Source organism: Camelus ferus, chromosome 4, assembly GCF_009834535.1.
Source record: "Camelus ferus isolate YT-003-E chromosome 4, BCGSAC_Cfer_1.0, whole genome shotgun sequence".
Taxonomy (NCBI): Eukaryota; Metazoa; Chordata; class Mammalia; order Artiodactyla; family Camelidae; genus Camelus; species Camelus ferus.
The window spans coordinates 59,606,076-59,627,088 of NC_045699.1; the positions used below are offsets into that span (position 1 = coordinate 59,606,076).

Sequence of the window (21,013 nt, forward strand, 5' to 3'; positions counted from 1 at the left end):
TCATGATTGGTCCCTGGACCAACCACTCTTCTCACTTTCTTCTTCCCATCTTCCCTCACCCTCTGCCATCAACCTTCACTCAGTCATCCAGAACATCTTGCATTTCCCTGAATATCTAGGTACTATTTCTGCTTTGCCTACTTCTGTCCCCAGCTTTTCCTTCAGATCTCAGCTGGGGGATCCATGTTTCTCTGGGAAGCCAACCTGGACAATTCAAATCTGTCCATCCCCTAACCTCCTATTTATTGGAAATATCTATTATCTTTCCAACCAGGCCAAGGACTGGGTGTAGTTTTCTACCACATAGCTCAGTGACACAGTGGGTGAGCCCGCCATAAATATTTATTGGTTTAATAAATATTTAAATGAGCATTTCCAAGGATTAACATTCCAACTACATTTGTTTTAGGAGGTTAAGTAGAAAGAAATATATTTAAGGTTTAGGACAAGATAAAGGTGTAAATGGAATTGAAATTTAAAGACAAATTAATAATCATTTTCATTCTCTGATTCCTAGTTGAACCTGGTACTATACTAAGTTTGTTTTATAAATAACTTATTTTTTTTATGAATTGTCAAGCAACGGGATAGACTCGGCTGCAAAGATAAATATATCTTTTCTGCCCTCAGAAAGCTCACAGTCTAATGGGGGAGGGAGATACACCAAAACAAAGCTCACAAAATATATTTTGGCTGTTTGAGCCAGTGCCAAGCCAATTTTCTTAGCATTTCTAATCTTCTTAGTAATTGACAGGATACGCATTTATCCCATTTTTACAGATGAGGAAACTGAAACGCAATCAGACTTGAGTAACTTCGGTTACTTAATTCAGGTAAGTTTCCTTTGTTGGGTTGTGCAATGCAGTAATAGAAATATGAACTGAAACTCCTTAACACCTGTGACCTTCTTGCTATGCTACCTTAATTCACACTCCACTGTGCTGTAAAACACTTGAACAGCATTTTGTACATTTGCCATCATTTGTATGCATATTACCTCATTTCAGTCTCACAAAGCACTGTTTACGATGCAGATGAGGATGCTATTACAATGCTCAATTTACAGATAGGAAACCAGAAATCCTGAGAGGCTGGATGACAACCTCCCGGGTCATATATTATTGCCAACAGGAACAGAATCTAGGTTTCTTAACGGTGGAGCCATTTTCTTGTCACTTTACAAATACACCGTTGAAGATCATGCCCCTCCAACCCCAAACACGTCTGTCCATTTGCCCACAAGATATACTGACATTTCTTTCTCATGGTAGATCAATGGCACTGCCCTATGGCTGGATGATGGTAGTTTTACAGGCCCCGGGGGTCCTTAACAATCCCCCATGTCCCCAAGCAGCGCTTGCATTAAGTTTGCTTTCAGGCCTTTATCCATTGCTCCCCTTTCGGCTGATATATGAAAGGGCCCTGGAGGCCATGGCCAGCTCTTGGCCCCATTTGAGACGGCACATTGGTCCAAACCGCAGCACATTATCGGGCCTCAATATTTTATCACAATATTTTTCTTCAGACTGATAGCAATTCATTACTTTAAGTACACAGGGGGATCATTCCAGAAAAGAATTGATCATCTCTCTGAGATATTTCCTGCTATTAAAAAAAAAGAAGAAGAACATTCCCAGGAAGTGATTCTCTCTGCCCCTTAGCGTTTCTCAAAGTTTTATTTCCTTAATTCAACTCAACAAGCATTTACTTTTTTTGCTCTGTGTCCAGCTGTGTTAAGATTTGAAGGAACAAAGATAAACACGATTGGGACCCTTCCTTTTAGGTTCCCCCCTCTATTAGAAAAAGAGAGACGTGTGAAAAAGTAGAACTAATTCAGAAATATTGTATAACACGTTAGGAAAAAGCTGAGGCTTTGCTGGAGGCTAGTCGTGAGCTCAAACCCCAATTCTGTCCCTTAATTGGCATGACATCCTTGGGCCAGAGACTTAACCTCAGAAAGTCTTGAATTTAGTTCCAAAATCAATGCCTTATTTAAGGATGATATGCAATAATATACAGACAGTCCTGTATTGTATCTAGCACATAGTAAATGCTCAATAAAAACAGTTGTTTGGTTACTATTATTTTCTTACTTTCTGGCCTCCCGCGGGACTGTCAACTTCTTGAACACAGGGATTGCACGTTTCTGCTCTTAGTAACTCCTCTTTCCCTCATATCCAGCAAAAGGCTCATCACACATTTGACTCTCAATAAAAAATAAAAAGAAAATATCCCAGTGTATTTTATACAGACAGAGATAAAATCATTCGTGTTATTCTTTTGCACTTTTTTTTCAAATTGGCTAAGTGAAGAAAACATATCTTCAGTGAAAGCCTCTGGTGTGTGGGCCTCATGCTAGGGGCTGGAGAGAAATAAAACACCATCTTTGTCCTCATAAATCTCACAGCTTCACGGTGCCAGGGTGAAGGGACGAAATAAGAAAAACAGCATATACTCTTCCTAATGATCTGGATAGAAACTAACAGCACATAGGAGAAAACTGAGGCCACTAGTCTGGGATCTGGAAGATCTGGTTAGAGCACATTGTTTAGCACTGTATTTATTCCTTTGCCCTCTCAGGACTTTGAAGTCCCTTTATTGGGGAATTATGATCATCTAGAATACTGGGATTCTGGCTTGACTTTTTTCTTTTTTTTTTTTGAAGCCTTTTATTCTGGAATAATTTAGAGAAGAGTTGCAAAGATAGTATGGGGAATTTCTGTACCCTTCACCCAGCTCCCCCTAATGTTAACATCTTATACGAGATAATCTCATATTTATATATAAAGAGATTTATTACAAAGAATTGTCTCATGTGATTACGAATGCTGGCAAGTCCAAAATCTGCAGAGCCAGTGGCCCAGTTTAAATTTCAAGGCTGCAGGCTGCTTTTGAACCAGGAAGAGCAGATCCTCAGTCCAAAGGCCAGCGGGCAGGAGGATTCTCTTGCTTGGGGAGACTTCTATTCAGGCCTTCAACAGACTGAATGAGGCCCATTCACATTCAGGAGGACAATCTGTTTTACTTAGTCTAGGAATTTAAATGTAGTTTCATCCAAAAACACCCTAACAAACACCCAGAATAATGTTTGACTGAATATCCAGGCACCCTGTGGTCCAGCCAAGTTGAGACATAAACCTAACCATCAGGAACCACATTACATTTATCAAAACTAAGAAATTAACCCTGAAACAGTACTGTTAACAAAGGACAGACTTTCTTTGAAAACCAATTGCTTTTTCATTAGAATAACCTCTATTCACATCCAAGATAGCATCCAAGTTAGGCCCCCAGGTTGGGGCTATGGGACTGTACCCCCAAACCAGAGTAAGACATTCATCCACACAACACGGACAGAGGAGTAGAAAGAACACTGGTCCAGTAGCCTAAATATTTGGATCTAATCCTGGGTTTGCTGCTAAAAGGCTCCTGTGCCCATTGTAGCACCTTTCTGCTTCTTCATTAAAGAAATCTAACTGGCTAAGCCAAAAAACCCCTTCAGGCTCTTAAAAGTATAGAAATTCAGAGAGAAGGACACACCACCTACACACACACACACACACACACACACACACACTCTCACACACACACACTGGCCCAATGTGGTCTGCAGCTCTGAGGTCCCGTCCTTAGCATGGAGTGTGCCAATTGGAGTAAGATGACCACCACTCAGGTCCTCAGTTCTCAACACTGGCAAGTTCAGTCTAAGCCCTGGCCCCTCTCCAGCCACAGCTCACCATCCTCTCAGCTCATCTTGAACACCCTCTGAACTCATCTCCCTAATCTCCCAAGGCAGAGCCTCCTGTTGGAGCTGCCCCTCTTCTCTGATCTTTGACCAAATTCCCTTTGGGGTCTGTGGCTTCTCCTCCTCCTGTCAGCTCTCATGACTTCCTTTGCCCTGGATCCCTTGGATACTAGACCCAGATAGCCCCCGGGACCCAGGATACTGACCCTGCCCTGCCACCAGCTTCAAACTGCTTATTTTAGGAATCTGTGCCTGAAATGCACGTCCTGCCTTTCTTGCACAAGCCGAGCCACTGATTTACTGCCCAGGGGCACATGTGCACACACAATGTGTGTGTCAGGGAAGACTTGTGGGGGCTCCCCTTGAGCAGGGTTCCCTTCTGGACTGAAGTAGCTAGCCAGAGACAAGGAGTTTTGCATTTAGAGAACATGTCTAGATGCCTCACAGAGTGAAAAAGATTAAAACAATGAGAGGCCAAGTTCAGCCCAACACAAACAGGTACTTAGGGAACAGCCAGGTATCCTCGCTCAGAGGCAACAATCGCAGACCAGGTGGCTGATGCACTTGACCTGTAGTTGCCAAACAGGCAGCAATGACTCACAGTCTTCATATTCATAATTCTCCTCTTCGTGGTCCCACACCCTCTCCTGGATGGAGATGTACCACAGGAATGCCAGCCCATTTGCCCAGTGGAGTCCACAGCCAGAACTATAACAAATGGCCTTCATGAGTTTCTTAACCATCCATCTCAAATCTCCACCTCCTGTGTGCCAGGTCCTGCTGCCAGGAGGTACAAGCTAGGGAGAAAAAGAGGTCAGCAATGATCCTAAATGTCCAGGAGCTCACAGATGGGAGGGAAGGTCAAGTAGGAAAAGTATGTAATCAATTACGTATAAACATTGAGCCTGAAGAGGAAGGGGAAAGACTGAAGGGACTAGGACTCATGGCATGCAGAGGTTAGGGTCCACACTTCCCAGGGCTAAGCCTCAGAGTAAAGAGAGACAGATACTCATTTGGTTACCAAACACAAGTTCACGTGCCGGATGCACAGTGAGGCCAAATGACATCGAAACGTCGGAGCTGGAGCAGAGACAGGTTTACTGCAGGGCCAAGCAAGGAGAGTGGCTCATGCCCAAAAAAACCCCAAAGCCCAGGTGAGGGAGAGGCAGGTGACAGAGGGGCCCAGGGTGCACAGTTCTCTGATTGATTGATGGTGATCAACCCTTTGGGGCCAGAGGGTCTGGGGGCCACATGCTCGTGATCATCAAGTAGTTAATTTCTTCCATTTGGTGGCTGTTTTTAGCATCTGAAAAACTCAGGAAATATGCATGAGATACTATTATCTGGGTACTTCCGAGAGGAGCTACAGCAGAGGATATGGGGGAGGGGTCTGTCCCCGGAAGACCCCATAGAGTCCCGCTCAGTTACACTTCCTGCTGCCGCCGCCTCCGTTTCTGGCTGAACCTACAAGACTGGGCCCCTACATGGCCTGTTTACGTAAGAGTGTTTACAGTTCAACCCACACTTCTAGAGAAGCCTGATTCAAATGTTCTAAGATTGGATTTTGGTGATGGTTATACAACTCTGTAAATTTACCAAAACTTGCTGAAATGAACACTTAAAATGGGTGAGTATTATGGTCTGTAAATTATATCTCAAAAAAGCTCTTACAAAAAGGCAGATTCATCTTCTGGATATACGTGTGATTATGCACTTCTGCAGATTGAGATCATCAATGCTTCCCTAATTTCTTCAAGATAAAATCTGTACCTTTGGCCTGACATTCAAAACACAAACGCAACGGCGGAAAGGCTTAGCTCCGTGCAGTGTCTTTTGCTTTAAATGCACTGGCCTCCCACACCATCACGCGTGTTCTGTTTCCTTCACTGCATTTCAAGCCTTCCATCCTCCTTGAGCCTATGTCATCTCCTCCCACAAGACTTTGTTGGTTTGCTTTGTTCTAAGCACTTTCTTTAGCAATGCATGGCTCTATGACAGGTGTTGAGGATAAAGAAATGAAGAAAAGCTTCTGCCCTCAAAGAGTTCACAGACTCGGCTGTTCATTGTGAAGACGGATATAAAACAGACAAATAGAACCATAACGGTGAACTTATGCAGCACTTACTATGTGCTGGACACTGTTCTCAGTGCTTTTACATATATGAACTCACATCATTTCTTATAACTACACTATAGGGGAGGGCCTGTTATTATTTGCATTTTATAAAGGAAGGAACGAAAGCCAAACAAGATTAAACAAAATGCTCAAGGGCACAAACGTAGTAGGTGGCAGAGCTGCAATTCAAATCCAGGCATCTTGGCTTCTGGGATCATGCTCTTGACCTTCATGCTATAGACACACAGATTAGAGGAGGTGACATCTCAGTTAGTTTTGGGAGAGGAAATATGATCTGTCCTCTAGACACATGGGAGAGGAGACCAGATGAAAAGCAGGGGCAAAGACATGAATGAATCGATGGGATGTATTTGGGGAACCATAAACAATGTGATGCGGCTGGAATGTAGAGAGAGGGGCAGCGCTGGTTGGAGATGAGGCTTGAAATGTTGTGAGGGACTGGATTCCATCAGATTGAGGTGCTGTATTTGTTTGGATGCCTCTGTGTCAAAGAAGTAGAAAAGTATGACTGTAACTGGCTTAATCTATAAAGACATGAAGTGTTGCTTATATCACAAAGCCCAGAGATAGGGAGAGCTTCAGAGGTGTTCAATTCAGCAGCTCAACTGTGTTATCAGGCCCCAGGTTTCCCTCTCTCCACTCTGCTAAGCTCAGCACTGGCTTAACTCTCTCAAGTTGACTTGCTTCATGGCCTCAAAAAGGCAGAACATTTTCAGGCTTCCTGGCCAGACGTGGCAAAGTCCAAGATCAGATAGTAACCATCACTTACAGTGTCTCCTTAAGAGCAAGGGCACCTTTTTGGGCCCACCTTCCCACCCCCACTATGTCTCACTGGCCAGGACTGAGGTTCACATACCGACCTTGACCAAACAGCAAGTAGAATCCATCATACTGGTTTAGACAAATCCTTATCAGCTTTTAGAAAGGGATGGGGCTCACCCTTCCCTGAATCACAGGGTAGACATTTGTACCAAATCCAGGTTTATGAGCAAAGAAAGGGGGGCTGAATATCAAACATGCAGCCTGTGTTTCGGAGAGCAAAACAGCCTTTTTCCTGAAGGTGATGGTGGGGATGGGGGACAAAGCAAGACATTCATGGTTAACATACAACCAAACTAATGTTTAGAAGCAATCTTTTATGCATATGTCCATTGCCCTTTACCTCTCTAGCCTTCACTCATGCCCCTCCCCCCTTCTCCCTCACTCATTCCCTCTCACCCTCTTACCCTCCTCCCTTCCTTCCTTCTTTCCACTTTTCTTCTATTGATCACAAATGTTTTGAGGTTTATAGTTTGTTCAATATTATCCTTAGTGCTGGAATTGCAGTCATGAGCAAGACACACACAATTCCTTCCTGCATTTTCTAGGACCATGAGTCTTTGGCTCCCCTCAATTCACCCTATTCCTCCTCTTCTGCCTGAAACCTTTTATGAATACTTCAGCCCCCAGTGAACTCTCTCTTCTATCAAGAGTTTTCACTATCCCTGAGGCTGCTGGCCAATTCATGTGGAACCTAGTGTGAGAAAATGGGAAGCTGCCCCGTGGGAGATTCTGGACATTAAAAGCATCTTGGAACTAGACAGCATCTGTTTATTTCCCTCACCCCCAACCCAAAACCCTCTCTCCTCCTTTCATTCTCTTTTAAATTCTCTGATAATGATTATTGGTTTTTTGGTAGCCAAAGGGAAAAATTAATAAATTCCTCAGCTGCACAGCTTTCTGGAAATCTAATAATGACCTTTGACTGTTAGCACTGGGATGAAGGATGAAGACAATAAAACAGAGACAACCTGGAGTCAGGGCGTGGATTAAACCTGTCTACTCACAAGTGTTGTTCAGTAAGATCAGGAAATTGAGCCTTTGAGAAAGGCAGAAGGATCTCACCTCCAGGTGGGAAGGTTACGGGGCAGGAAGAGGGTACATGAGAGTAGTGAGTGATCCAGGACCTCTGCAGACTAGAGGATTCATGTGTCACCTTCACCTGCAAAGGCTTCTCGTCACCCCACCCCCTACCTCCGTACCTGAAATTGGGACCACAGGCTTCAGTTATCCTGAGTGACTGGTCACAAGTATGCATTTTGCCAAAAAATGAGATTGCCCTTTAATTTCAAGAGGGGAAAAAGGAGGACAAAGTTCTCCAACATGTATAAAGCCAATACAGAATATGGGAACAGAGAGGAATGATGCGTCTTTAGTAATCACAGACTAATTGTTGCTATTTCTTTGAGGGAGACGCTATGTGATGTGATCTTGGAAGGCAGAGGGTGAACTCTAAAGGGACTTTGGAGTCAGACAGTTCTGGATTTGATTCATTGCACCATTTTCTGCCAGCTGTGTGGTGTTGGGAAGTCGCTTAACTTCTGGGGGATGTAGTTTCTCATCGTGTGATTCATATTCTCTGTTCACTCTGCCTCCATGGGCTGTTTGAGGAACAATGGGATAATGAACGTGGGAAATCTCATGGAGACGTCTGAGTTAAGTTGATGAGGTTGTTACTCCTTCTGGGAAGATACTTCTCACTTCCCAAAGGGACCACGTAACAGAGCTCATGGAGTAATTAACATGTAAACAACTTTGATTTTCCATCTCAATTACTTTCTCTCTCTCATTTGCCTCTGTGTATCCCAGAGCTCTAGACTCTCTTCTTAAAAAAGGGAGGGTGGGCTCCATCTTCTTGTTACTCTTGAAGATACCCCAAAAGAGACATTTGGTCCAAATCTAGCCAGCAGAGAAACAGACTCATTCTCAAAGAGCAAAACTTTGATTCAGGCAGTGTTTTTATATTCCTGGTCAGACCAAAGAATCTTTTCCTATGAAACACTGGAGAGTAAGATGCCAATCAGATTGCCCATTACTTTGAACACTGTAGTGGTATTGTCTACAAACAAAAACAGCCTCATACATAACAACAATATAAGCATCAAAATCAGGAAATTAACACTGTTGCATTACTACCATAGAATCCCCAAGTCCTATTCAAGTCTTGCCAAATGTCCCAAAATGGACTTTAGGGGAAAGGATCCAGGTCAGAATAATGTGCTGCCTTTATCTGTCATTTCTTTAAGTTGTCTTCAGTCTAGAACGTGTCCTCATTTTTTTCTAATCTTTCATAATCTTGAAACTTCTGAATATCATCTCCTCTCAATTTGGGTTTGTCTGTCTCTTCATGATCGGAGTCAGATAATGCATCTTTAGAAAATATTATCACAGAAGTCGTGTTTCTTTGTCAGGGCATCCTATCAAGTGACACATGATTTTGACTTGTCCCATTTAGGGTGATCCTTTATTCATTCAATTCAGGTGTTGTCTGCCAATCTTCTCTTCTAAAGTAATGCTATTCCCTCTATAATTATTGTCTTCTGTGGGGAGGTAATTTGAAACTGTGTAAATATCTCTTTCCTCATCAAACTTGGCAATGTATCCACTTATTAATGCATATTAGTATTGAACAGTGGTTTCCTATGTTATTGACTAGGTTATATGTCACTATCATTATTTGATTCTCAGATTGTACCAGATTTGGCCAGTGAAAGCTTCTTCAAGCTGGCTCCTGTGTCCTTTAACATGTCCCCAACATTCTGACTTAAGATGTTTTATTTTCCTTGTCCTAGCCCTGGAATCAGCCATTTCTTCAAAGAAGTGGGACTCCATTTAGTGGAAGTGGTATGTAGAAGCCAAAATCTAGACACTAGGTATGCTCACTGCTATTGTGTGTTGGGGTGAGGGGAGGGGGCAGGCGTTGCTGGTCCCAGGCCCTTTATCTTCAGTAGACAGAGTTAAACTTCAGCTTGTGTGTGTGTGTGTGTGTGTGTGTGTGTGTGTGTGTGAGAGAGAGAGAGAGAGAGAGAGACAGAGACAGAGACAGAGAGAGACACAGGGAGAGACGAGAGAAAGGTATTTTGGTTTCTTTTGGTATTAAAACAATCGCATTTGATTAGCATGTCTCAAAATACATTCCAGTAGAGTGTTAATAAATACTCTGTGAAAAAAGAGATCTAAGGTCAACTGAGTCTGGCAAACATTGGATTTCTCTGAGTTTGAATACGCTCCTGTACTTGGTGATCATCTAAAAAGGCCACGTAGTACATAGCATCTATTTATGTCAGTCCTGGTCTAGAATTATTTGTTGGTTCTCAGTGATATTAACTGGTGTATGTACATATGTATATGTGTGTGTGTGTGTGTGTGTGTGTGTGTGTGTATATGTTTTCCTTGAGTTCTTTACAACATATTTATCATCACTTATTCAAAGTATACTAGAGAAATACTAATTCTCTCCCTCTCTCTCTCCCTCTCACCCTCATTCATAGAATGCTAATATCTTCTTGTCCTCTAGAGGAGGAAGAGATGATGAACTGAGACTGTTACCAGAACCTGTGCAGGTGCTGGAGCCTAGCAGAGCCGGGTGCAGGTCATGTGATGCCCAGTTCCAGAATGTGCTCATATCCAAGTGGGCCAATCTAGGAGGAGGAAGGATGATGCCTACCCTCACAGCTTCTGGGTCGATAGAGTGAGGGATCCAGAACACTTACTGCTTAGTGATCAAAGGCACTGACTCTGGAATCAGACAGATTTGAGTTTGGATCTTGATTTTCCCTGTGAGAAGGATGTGAGGCTTTAGGTACCCTATAGTACCTATTCTATAATGCCTTTGTGAGGATTAGAAGTGTGCAAGAAACACACTTAGTCCACAGCCTCGCATATGGTAAATGCTCAATTAATGGCAGGATTTTCTTCTTTCTTCTTTGTTTGGTTCCAGCACCAGCTGGGAGTTTGGGTGGTCTCTCAGGGAGGTCTATAAGAGAACATGCACGGCAGTCAGGAATGGAGGCGACAGCTCTAGGAGAAGGGTCCTAGATTCCCCATCTGGGCGCTAGTGGCATTTGGAGCTATTTGGTTTTTTGCTGTGAGGGGCTGTGCTGTGTACTTAGGATGTTTAGTAACATCCATGGCCTCCACCCACTAGAAGCCAGTTGCATCTTCCCATCTGCGGCAGCCAAAATTGTTTCCAGACATCGCCAAATGTCCTGGGTGGTGGGGAAAGGGGGCAAAGGTGTCCCTGGTTAGGAACCACTGGGCTAAAGGAACCTATCTACCAGAAAGCTGTAAAGTGGCTAGGAAACGCCAAAAACAGTTTTTTTTTCATTAAATAAATGTGGCTGTTCATTGATGGAGAGCAAAAGTGGATTGACAGGAGGAACATGATTAAGAGAGGATAATTATTGCTTTTTAAAATTTTCATTATTTATTTTTAATAAGAGGTATGGTTGGCCATGTTTAATACTGGATGCAAACTGGCCAATACTGGAAGATTGTCATGGTGGTTATTGTTTTCACTTGGTAAGCATCCCTTTCCACCTTATTCTGATAACATCACCTAGTTTTCTTTCTCCTTCTCTTTTCCTTTACTTTCCAGAATTACCTCTTTCTCACTTCACATGGCGTTGGGGGGAGAGAAAGGGACAGCTATATAAGCCCGCTGCCATCCTGGCCACAGCATATGCCAGACTCGATCAATTACAGTGCCTGATCCTCTTCAGTAATAATCGTCCCAGCAAAGGGCAGAGGCATCAGGCTGAGCCAGCACAAATCCTTCTCTGGGATTTTATACAACACACGGAGGAAAGGAGACATTCTTTGTTTCCTTTATGTTCAAGATGTAAAAATATGTCTCCAAAGCTCTTGCTGCCCACATCCCATACTTTATGGAGGATGTGGAAATACTGTGGTCAACACAGAGACAGGAGATAAGAGAAGGAGGGTGTGAGGGAGAGAGAGACAGACAGACAGAGAGAGAGAGAGAGAGAGAGAGAGAGAGAGAGACCCGTTTATCCATGTTTTCCATGAATGAACCTATCTCTATCATAAGAACCACCGGGTTCTCATTTATAATGAAGCTCGTTAAGGTTGGTTGTTGTCACCAACTACGAAGACAGTCTGGTTTCTATTGCAAAGATGCAGGAAAGGGAGGGTATGATCAATAACGTGAGGTCTCTCAATAAGTCAGAGTGCGTGGCCTCCAGAGCCCAGGCAGAAGAATTTGCCTTAGACGGGAGCGGGTCATACCCCACAGGTCAGTGGAAGAGGAGGAAGGTACAGATGAAGCCCAGTTGTCTACATGGTGGCAGAAGCTCAGGGAGGTACCACAGATTCTGTCAGCGGCGATGTGTAAGTGTGCATCACCAGCAACTTATATACTATCCCATTTTCCTCTCTTCTACTAAAAAGAAAGCATTCCAAAATTCAAGTGAAGGCTACTATTTTAGTTATCACTTTGAACCCACAGTATTAAAAAAAAAAACCCTCTCAGAGAAAAAATATTTTCAAACTTGAGTTATTTGACTGTTACTAGTATTATTATCTTTGCAACTTATCTAAACTCTGGGTTGAGACCTTGCACTTTAAAATATTACAATCCAGGATAATGTGAGTAATCTGTCTATTTTTGGTGTTACATTTCTTGCAACTTAGCCAAAAACTTACCTGGATAAAACCTGTAGGCAGGGCTACATGTAGTTGAGAGCTACTGCATTGATTGAAATAACAATAAGATGTAAGCATTTCATTAAATGTCTATAACTGCACGCTCTGTTTTTAACTGCCTTTTAGTTTATTTTTGATCCTGGTGAGGATTTGACAACAGAACTTGAGAGCTGAATGAATAGTCCAACCTTCACCATCACTGGATGGAGGATTATAGATGGAGAACTGTCCGACTACTTACTTTTGACCCACTGCAGACATCACTAATGGATTCTGGTTTTCATTCTTATTGCACTCACATCTAGCCTCAGAATCCGTCTCAACATCATCCTGCAGAAAGTATAAGACTGGCCTGAAAGATGTGACTTATTGCCTACTGGTGATTGCTTTAAAAGCCCTTGAGGGCTTTGTTCCTGTTCATTTCCTAGTGAAGAAGCAGCAGCTCCCAGGTTCTGGCCAGGCTAGGGAGGACCCTGGAGCAGCCTTGAGTATCTGGTGCTCCATTTCAGCATCCTTGTTCTCCCATTAAGTAGAGGTGAGATGTGATGAGAGTCTCAGGCTGTGAGGCCTCGGGCTTTTATCTCTGGTGATGACACGGGCAGTGTGACATGCAGAGTAATGAACTGCCCTCTTTGCAGAAATGAATAAGTTGTGGTCGGTGATGCAATGATCAATTTGCTCCATCACGTTAAGCTGCCCATTCATCATCCACACCTGCTGTCAGGAGCCCAGGGCCGCTGATATTGGCCTCAAGCCTCTGCCTCCCCAAGGCTCAAGGCTGCTTTTGATTACAACCTCCAATGAGGGGCCCAGTTCCTGCTCAGCCACTGGTGATTCTGGAAGAAGGGACATCTGTGCTGACCTGGACCGTGGAGATGCAGCCCAATGAAAAGCAAAGGGCCCCTTGACAGGGACCCAGATGGCCTGTTCCACTGCCCCGGAGTGTGATGGTGGGCAAGCCCCGTGACATCTCTGTGCCTCAGCTTCTAGGTTCTAAAAGGATGGGATGGAGGAGTTTACCTCTCAGGTCTCTCCTCCTCCTCCAACCCAGTAGGTCCTCCACAAATATCTGTTCCTGGCAGGACAGTCTGTGATTTTAACTCTCCCATTCATTGAGGCAAATAACATTAACTGCTGATTGCTTGGCATCAGTGAATCCGTACATTGACTTTTCACAGCTGAACAGAAGGTACAATGATCATGTTTTATTGATGAGGAAACTGAGATCCAGCAACGGTAAGTGAGGTGCCCAAAACCACAGAGAGGCTGTGTCAGAGTCAGAATTGAATCTAAATGTGCTTGACTCCAAAACCCTTGCCCTTTCTACTAGGAATCGTTCTGGCTACAGAGCAAGCTATTGAGACACTCTAACCAAGCCAATTTCCTGAGTGTTCTGCAGGTAGCAGGTGCTGCTAGGGCCCGATGCCTGCTGAGAGGAAGGCAGGGAGGCCCAGAGGAGCCCATGATGAGACAGTAATTTTTGCATCTGCAGTTTCCAGTTTGAATTTTCAAGCCCCTGGTTAGGACTGGCATTATGGAGTCCAGGGTGTTGGCCAACAAGAATGTTGAGAGGATTTTCAGCATCCTCTGGGGTAGCTGCTCCCCAGGGGATAGAGCCATTCCCTGGGTATCCATGGAGGATTGGTTCCAAGACCTCCAGGATACCAAAATCCAAGCATTCTCAAGTCCCTTATATAAAATGGTGCAGTATTTGCATATAACCTTTGCACATCCTCTTGTATACTTTAAAACATCCCCGGATTACTTATAATACCTGATACAATGTAAAATGGTATATAAATAGTTGGAAATACAATGTAAATACTATGTAAGTAGTTGCCCCACACAGCACATTCAAATTTGCTTTTTGAAACTTTATGGAATTTTCTTTTCAAATATTTGTTTGTTTGTTTTTTGGGTCTTTTCGAACATTTTTGATCTGTGGTTGGCAGAACCCACTGCTGGCAGAACTCACTGATGTGGAACCCATGGATGCAGGATGAACAGACTGTACCTTTACTGTTATTTTTCCTTAACAAAAAGGTTTGGTGTCCTGTATTGAGCATGTGCTGAGTGCCAGACCCCATGCTAGGCTCTCAGTACTGTGCAATTGATCCTCCATCATTTAGGCCTTATAACTACCTGACAAGGTTAGTTGTTCAGTTTTGAATAGGGAAACTGGAAGCTCAGAGAAGACAAGATGTTTGCCAATGGTCATTGAGCTCATTAATGGCAGAGGCCCCATCAATCATCGGTCGGTATTTCCAGCAATTCCAGGGGAGTGGAACCGGCCATGAAATGGGCTCAGAGTCAGAGCCCCCTGTGCTAATCCACTCTTGACCAGCCCACTGTGTGAGCCTGGACAGGCCACATTTCCTCTCACGTGCGTGACTGAGGGCCTGATAGAGGTAGAAAAAGTACCAGCTTTGGATCTGTATGGGCAGAGATTTGAATCCCCATCTGCTCTATGCTCTAACTGGTGTGGTCCCAGGCAAATTGCTTCACCTTTCTCAGCCTCATTTTTTCCCTCCATAGAATGGGCCAGTGTTACGTATCCCATGGGGCTGGAGAGAGAGTTACAGACTTTGGCATTTAATTTTTTTCCCAGTCTATTCTGCACCAGGTGCTATTGCTGTGGATATGATGCTGAGCAAGAAAAACCTTCTCCCATCCCAGCTCACGCAGGATTCAGTGTAAATGGAAACCTTCATGAGAAATTACAGTCCACTGTGACCCACGCTGTGGTGCAGAAGGTCAAAGGCCTCTTCCAGAGTGGTTGATCTAGGACATCTCAACCCTTACTGCGCCTTCCCACCAACTGGGAACTTTTAAAAAATGCCACTGCCTCAGTGTCAGACCAGCTGGAATTCTTGAAGGTAGGGTCTATGGTATTTATTTTTTTAATGTTTTATGTTAGTATAATATCAGACTTCCAGAACAGTTGTAAGAAGAAGTAAAAACTCTTGCCAGTTCTATTTAACATTGTACTGGAGGTTCTAGTTAGAGAAGTTAGGCAAGAAAAAAAAAAGACATCCAGATTAATTAAAATATCTCTACTTGCAGATGACAGGATTTTACATATAGAAAATCCTAAGGAATACACACACACACACACACACACACACACACACACACACACACACACATGTAGCACTAGTAAATGAGCTCAGCAAAGAGGAGATATTTATACTGAGGCCTAAAAAATGAAGAGGAATTGGAAACTGGTGATGGTGGTCGTGGGGGCGGGGAGTAGATGTTCTGTGTTCAGAACAGACCTGGAGACAACCAAGCACAGAAGATGTCTAGACATGAACCGAGGCCAGCTGGCTGGGCACAGAGTGCAATTCAGGAGCAAGGCTGGAGGTTTAGGCGGGGCCACACAAGGAGTTTGGGCTTCTTATAAGGGCAAGGAGAGATTATGCAATGAGTTTAATCAGAGGAACAACATAACTGAATTTTTGTATTAAAATGATACTCTTTTGAAGACCATGTGGGACATTGACATGAGGGTGTCAAAAGCCAGATGCAGCAGCCCTGAGTCACAGTAGCACTATGCAAGGTGAGTGTCAGATGCTGTGGACATGCACAGAGAAAGAGATTCTACACTGAGCTTGCAGGATCAGAAAAGGCTTCCTGGAGGAGGCGGCATTTACTGAGCCATGTTGATGAGTAGAAGACAGCCAGATGAAGGGGCAGGAGGAACAAGAGGCACGGTGAACTAAAAGCACTCAAGAAGGTTAGAGCTTCTAGGAGGGATTGTGGGGATGTGACAGGAGAGAGAAGCAGGGCTAGACGCCCAGGGCTGTGTGTCACAATGAGAAGTTTGGGCTCTATCTTCCTGGCAACAGGCAAGGGGAGCAAAGGAGGCGTCTAAATCAGGTTTACAACCTCGAGGCATCCACTACAGCTGCATGCAGAGGATGACTCTGAGGGTAGGGGTTAGGGAGGCAGGAAGAAAGTCTAAGAGGCCGGTTTGCCAGCGTTGTGGAGGAAATATGTGCACGGTGTGGGCACAGACCGGTGCTCCTGCCGTGTAAGCGATCATCCTAACTCACAGCTCAGGGAGGATGGCCAGGCAGACCCATCCAGGTCTTTACAAGCTTTAATTGGGGTCTTTCCTGCAAAACTCCGGGAGGAGGGGTTAAAAGAAGAAAAGCCCTTCCTATGCAGAAGAGAGGGAGGAAAACAACCTGTCGGCTGTGGACGAGGAGAGAGAACGAGCAAGGGGCTCGCTCTGGTGCAGAATGAAGACAAATGGGCAGTGAGTTCCGGAGAATACATCCTTTCTCTGGAACACTTGCCTCTCCATCAGGGCCCCACACAGGCCTGTCAGGCGGGAACAGTGCTTTTGTGCCTGTGCCGGCTGCGCTCCCGTTGCCATGGCGATGGGGCCATAAGTCACGTCTGCTGCTGCTGCACAGAGGCGCTGTGATTTATGCCTGCCCGGCTGGGATTATAAACTTTTTTTTAATGTGCAAAATCCGTCACAGCAAGGGAAGGAGGGGTGTGGCCGGCTCATATTGGAGGTGTGGGTTGCGGTCAGGTCAGACCTCCCTGCGATGCTCCTTCTGGCCCTGTAGCTGGGCGGCTGGACCCTTGCAGCCCAGCTGGGCTCTGCAGAGCTCTCTGGACCAGAGAACGGTACCAGAAGCCTGAGGCCGATGCTTACTCCTGAGGCCAGAGCACTGCTGTAATCCTGAGACCAAATCTTCCCCCTGTCTCCCCAGGGTTAGTCTATGCATTCCAGCTTGTCTATTCCTGCTTCAATTTCCGGCTTAACAACTTGCACTGTTTATACCCCAGTCCCTCTAGAACTGGGTCTTCATAAGAGGCTGGGGTATACATCAAGTTATTATTTGAAATTCCTTAGCCTTGATTTTCTCATCTTGTTCAAGGTGCTAATAGCACTTCATCTACTGAAATTCTGGTTGGATAATTCTTTTTTTTGTTGTTGTTATGTTTTTTACTGAAGTGTAGTTGATTTACAATGTTAGTTTCAGATATACAGCAAAGCAATTCAGTTACATATATATATATACCCATACACAAATATACATATATATATTTTCAGATTATTGTCCATTATATGTTATTACAAGGAATTGAATATAGCTCCCTGTGCTATATAGTAGGGCCTTGTTGTTTATCTATTTTATATATAGTAGTGTGTATCTGTTATTAGAGGGGTGGTCCTGAACATCATAGGGTGTTTGGCAACATCCCTGCCTCTACCCACTAGATGCCAGTAGCACCTTCCCAGTTGTGCCATTGAAAATGTTTACAGAGATTGCCAAACGTCCCCTGGAGGGCAAAATCATCCCCTTTAAAGCCCATTTTACAGATGAGGCTTTTCCTTTTGACTTCACTTTAATGGGCAACCAGAATTGCTCTTTGAAGACCAGGTCCTTCTGGGCCACGTGGAACCATGGACTTCTGTGACTGTTTCCTGTCATGCCTTCCAGATGCTGTGTTCACCCCTCTGGACCAGGCGCCCTCCCAGCTGACTCAATCATCCCCCAGCACCTGTGTGAGTCGTGTGCAAACCCAGATCCATGTCACACACCTGCTTAGGCTGTTCCAATTCAACACAGTTAAGTCATTTCTGTTGTATGTAGAAGGATAGTGGCAGGGCTGAAAGGTACCCTAGAAGGGAGGATGGTGAGTGATATGCCACGGAGCCATCCCTCTGCCCCAGGAACTCTGTACCCAGGAGGCCCTTGAGGCATCTGGCATGCCTTGTAAGGACTGACTGGGGTGCCTGTGCATATTTCCTTCCAAACCATTCTCTTCCATGTTCTTATTCTTCTTTTTTCACTTTACTTTCCACTCCCGCTTTATGTGATAAAACATACATAGCATAAAAGTTACTACCTTAACCATTTTTAAGCATACCGATCAGTGACATTAGGTACATTTATGTTGTTGTACAACCATCACCACCATCTCCAGAACTTTCCATTGTGCAAATCTGAAACTCTGTACCCAATAAATAATAACACCTCTCTGCCCACCCCGCCCCTGGCAGCCTCCAATCCTACTTCCTGTCTCTAAGATTTCTGACTAAGTGCCTCACAGAGGTGGAATTATACAGCATGTGTCTTTTTGTGATTGGCTTATTTTCCTTAGCATAATGCCCTCCAGGTTCACCCATGTGGAATGAATGGATGGATGTAAGATTCATGCATGTGTCAGAATCCCCTTCATGTCTAAGACCAAATAATATCCCACTGTAGGTCTATCCCATGTTTTGTTTGTCTTTTCAGCCCTGGATGGACACTGGGCTGCTTCCACACTTTAGTTATTGTGAATGATGCTGCTATGTGTCTCTTACTCTTTTTCGAAGCATTTTGGGGCCACTTCCAATGACTCAATCCTCATGCACATGCTGAGTACTTACTGAATGCAAAGGACTAAGAAGGAAAAGTGGAGATTACAATGGGCCTGAATCATCATCCCTTCTGCTGGACAAGAGTTTAAAAAGAGCCTAATGAGAAGTTCCTGCAGTGGATTAAGTCTGGGCTAAACAGTTATAATATTATTTTAACAATAATAGCCACTCTTTTTGTGCCAAAGACATCATACACATCAACTCACTTAATTCGCAATAGCAATCGTACAGGGTAGGTGCAGTTATCTCTTTTTTGCAAATGTGGACATGGAGGCAGAGGGAGGTCTAGTAACTTGCCCACCCTCCCCAGACGGTGAGTGGCAGAGATGGGCTTTGAGCACTAGTGCAGACCCTGCTAACCACTGGGCTGTGCTGAGCTTAAGACTTTCAAAAGGCTGGGAGGCTATGAAGTTTTCCTCTCTCACTACTGTTTCTCCTTGCTACTTCCTTTCCCTCTTCTGCCAGTTAGGCGATCTTACAGTTCTACTCAGCCAGGATTTGTTCCCTCTCTGGAATATTCCGACGTGCCCATCCTATCCCAAACCTGCACCCTTCATAAAGGCACTGTGTCTTCTGCAGGGTCAGGGAATAGAATGTGGAGCTCAGTGGGCAGGTGGACTGACTAACAAGTCAGCAGGATAGAGGCCAGCTTCCCCCTCTTCCCAAAGAACACATGCGTGCTTTGAAAGAGCTCTAGCCCCTCTTCCTGCCCACCCCTCTGGAATCAAATCCCTCTTTCTCTGATGTTTGGTTTAACGTGTGTAGCCTCTGAGCCTCACTGGGTTAACATGGTATGACTTCAAGTGGGTCTCAAGGAGTGTTGGTCCTGAGCCTGCATCTAGTTAAAGAGTGCTGGGGAGACGGTAGTGTGCAGCCTTCGCTTTCCAAAAATTCATGACTTTCATTAATATATTAATGTCTTTGGAAAAGCCTCCACCAAGGAAATCAATATAGCAACTTCCTTTATCACAGGATTTCTTACACCTTTCAAATTAGGGAACCCTCCTTTTCAATTTTGTTATATCCATGAACACTGTGAGGCAGGAAGTTTTGATAGGGCTATTTGATACTAAGGATATTTCTATGTAAGGGGATTGGGTGATGCTCAGACACAGTGTAAAGATATCTGTTGAATATCTGTTGAGCAATTTATTGGTAATATCAAAATATCCTCAAGACTGTGCCAACATAGTCACATCTAACTGGGACATCCAAATGTTCTGTACCCCTTCTCTGAGCTGCTTACTTGCCTAGAACCAGGAATGCAAAGATGGTTAAGATTCAGTTCTTCACTTCCAGGAACACACAGATTACCAGCTGAGGGCAGAGCGGGGTGCCCTTCTATAATCAACCATAACGCAAGGACAGTGTGCTGTCCTGTAATTAAGGAGGAGATATTCTAGCAGAACGAACACAGCAATGAGGGGGCTCTGATTCTGGTGATGGAAGGAGAGCATATTCCTGAAAGGCTGCTCAGAGGAAGTGACATTTCTGCAAGACTGCGATGGAAGAGTAGTGAGGACATAGGGGACATTGTGAGTATTAAGACAGTTCAGAGGGACAGCACTGGCAAAGGCAAGGAGATGGGAGAGTGTATTTTGCATTTTGAAGGAAAGGCCAGTGGTGACATAGTGGGAAATGAGACCCTGGAGGGCAGGGTGGCCAGAATCTGAAGTGCTAATGCGCCCCAGGGGAAATGCTCTGGATTTTTACTCTTGAGGCTGTGCGGTACAGGTGGTGGGGCTCCGGATGGTTCTAGCAGAAGAGAGACACGGCTCGATCTGTGTAGGGGTTGGACTGGGATGTGCAAGGGGATGTGGTCGGGGGGAGCAGTGGGTCTCTCCAGGAGGATCTGATTCTGGGTGTGTCAGGGAAGACAGAGAGGTGGGGACGTCTGAAGATATTTCGGAGGTGGGATGGAAGGGCCTGGAGTAGATGACGGATCTCTTCTATCTGCCCCTCCACCTCCACCCTCAGCTCATCCTTGCCCAGCCTTCTTCCTTAGAAGCCTGGCTTTGGCGGCCAGCAGAAGGTCAGACAGGAGGTGGCTGAGTGAGGCTAGGATGCTCATTCCTCTGGCTTCTTTCCTATGTCCCTTGACTAAAGGTTACCACTCCTGTCAGGTGGCACTTTCCATGGAACTCTCTCTCCATGTTCTGGTAGCCTCACCCTCACGTGGACCCACTGACGCTAGCCACAGTGTACTGAATATCTCTTTTCTAGAACTCCCTCCTCAACTTTGTACATAGCCCCTATGAAA

At 44.6% G+C, this 21,013-nt stretch overlaps 1 protein-coding gene across 9 annotated transcripts in view; it reads right to left on the reverse strand.

Moving 5' to 3' along the window:
- Window positions 1-21,013, reverse strand: part of ASTN2 (astrotactin 2) — an 800,822-nt gene that overhangs the window by 383,283 nt on the left and 396,526 nt on the right. The window lies entirely within an intron of this gene.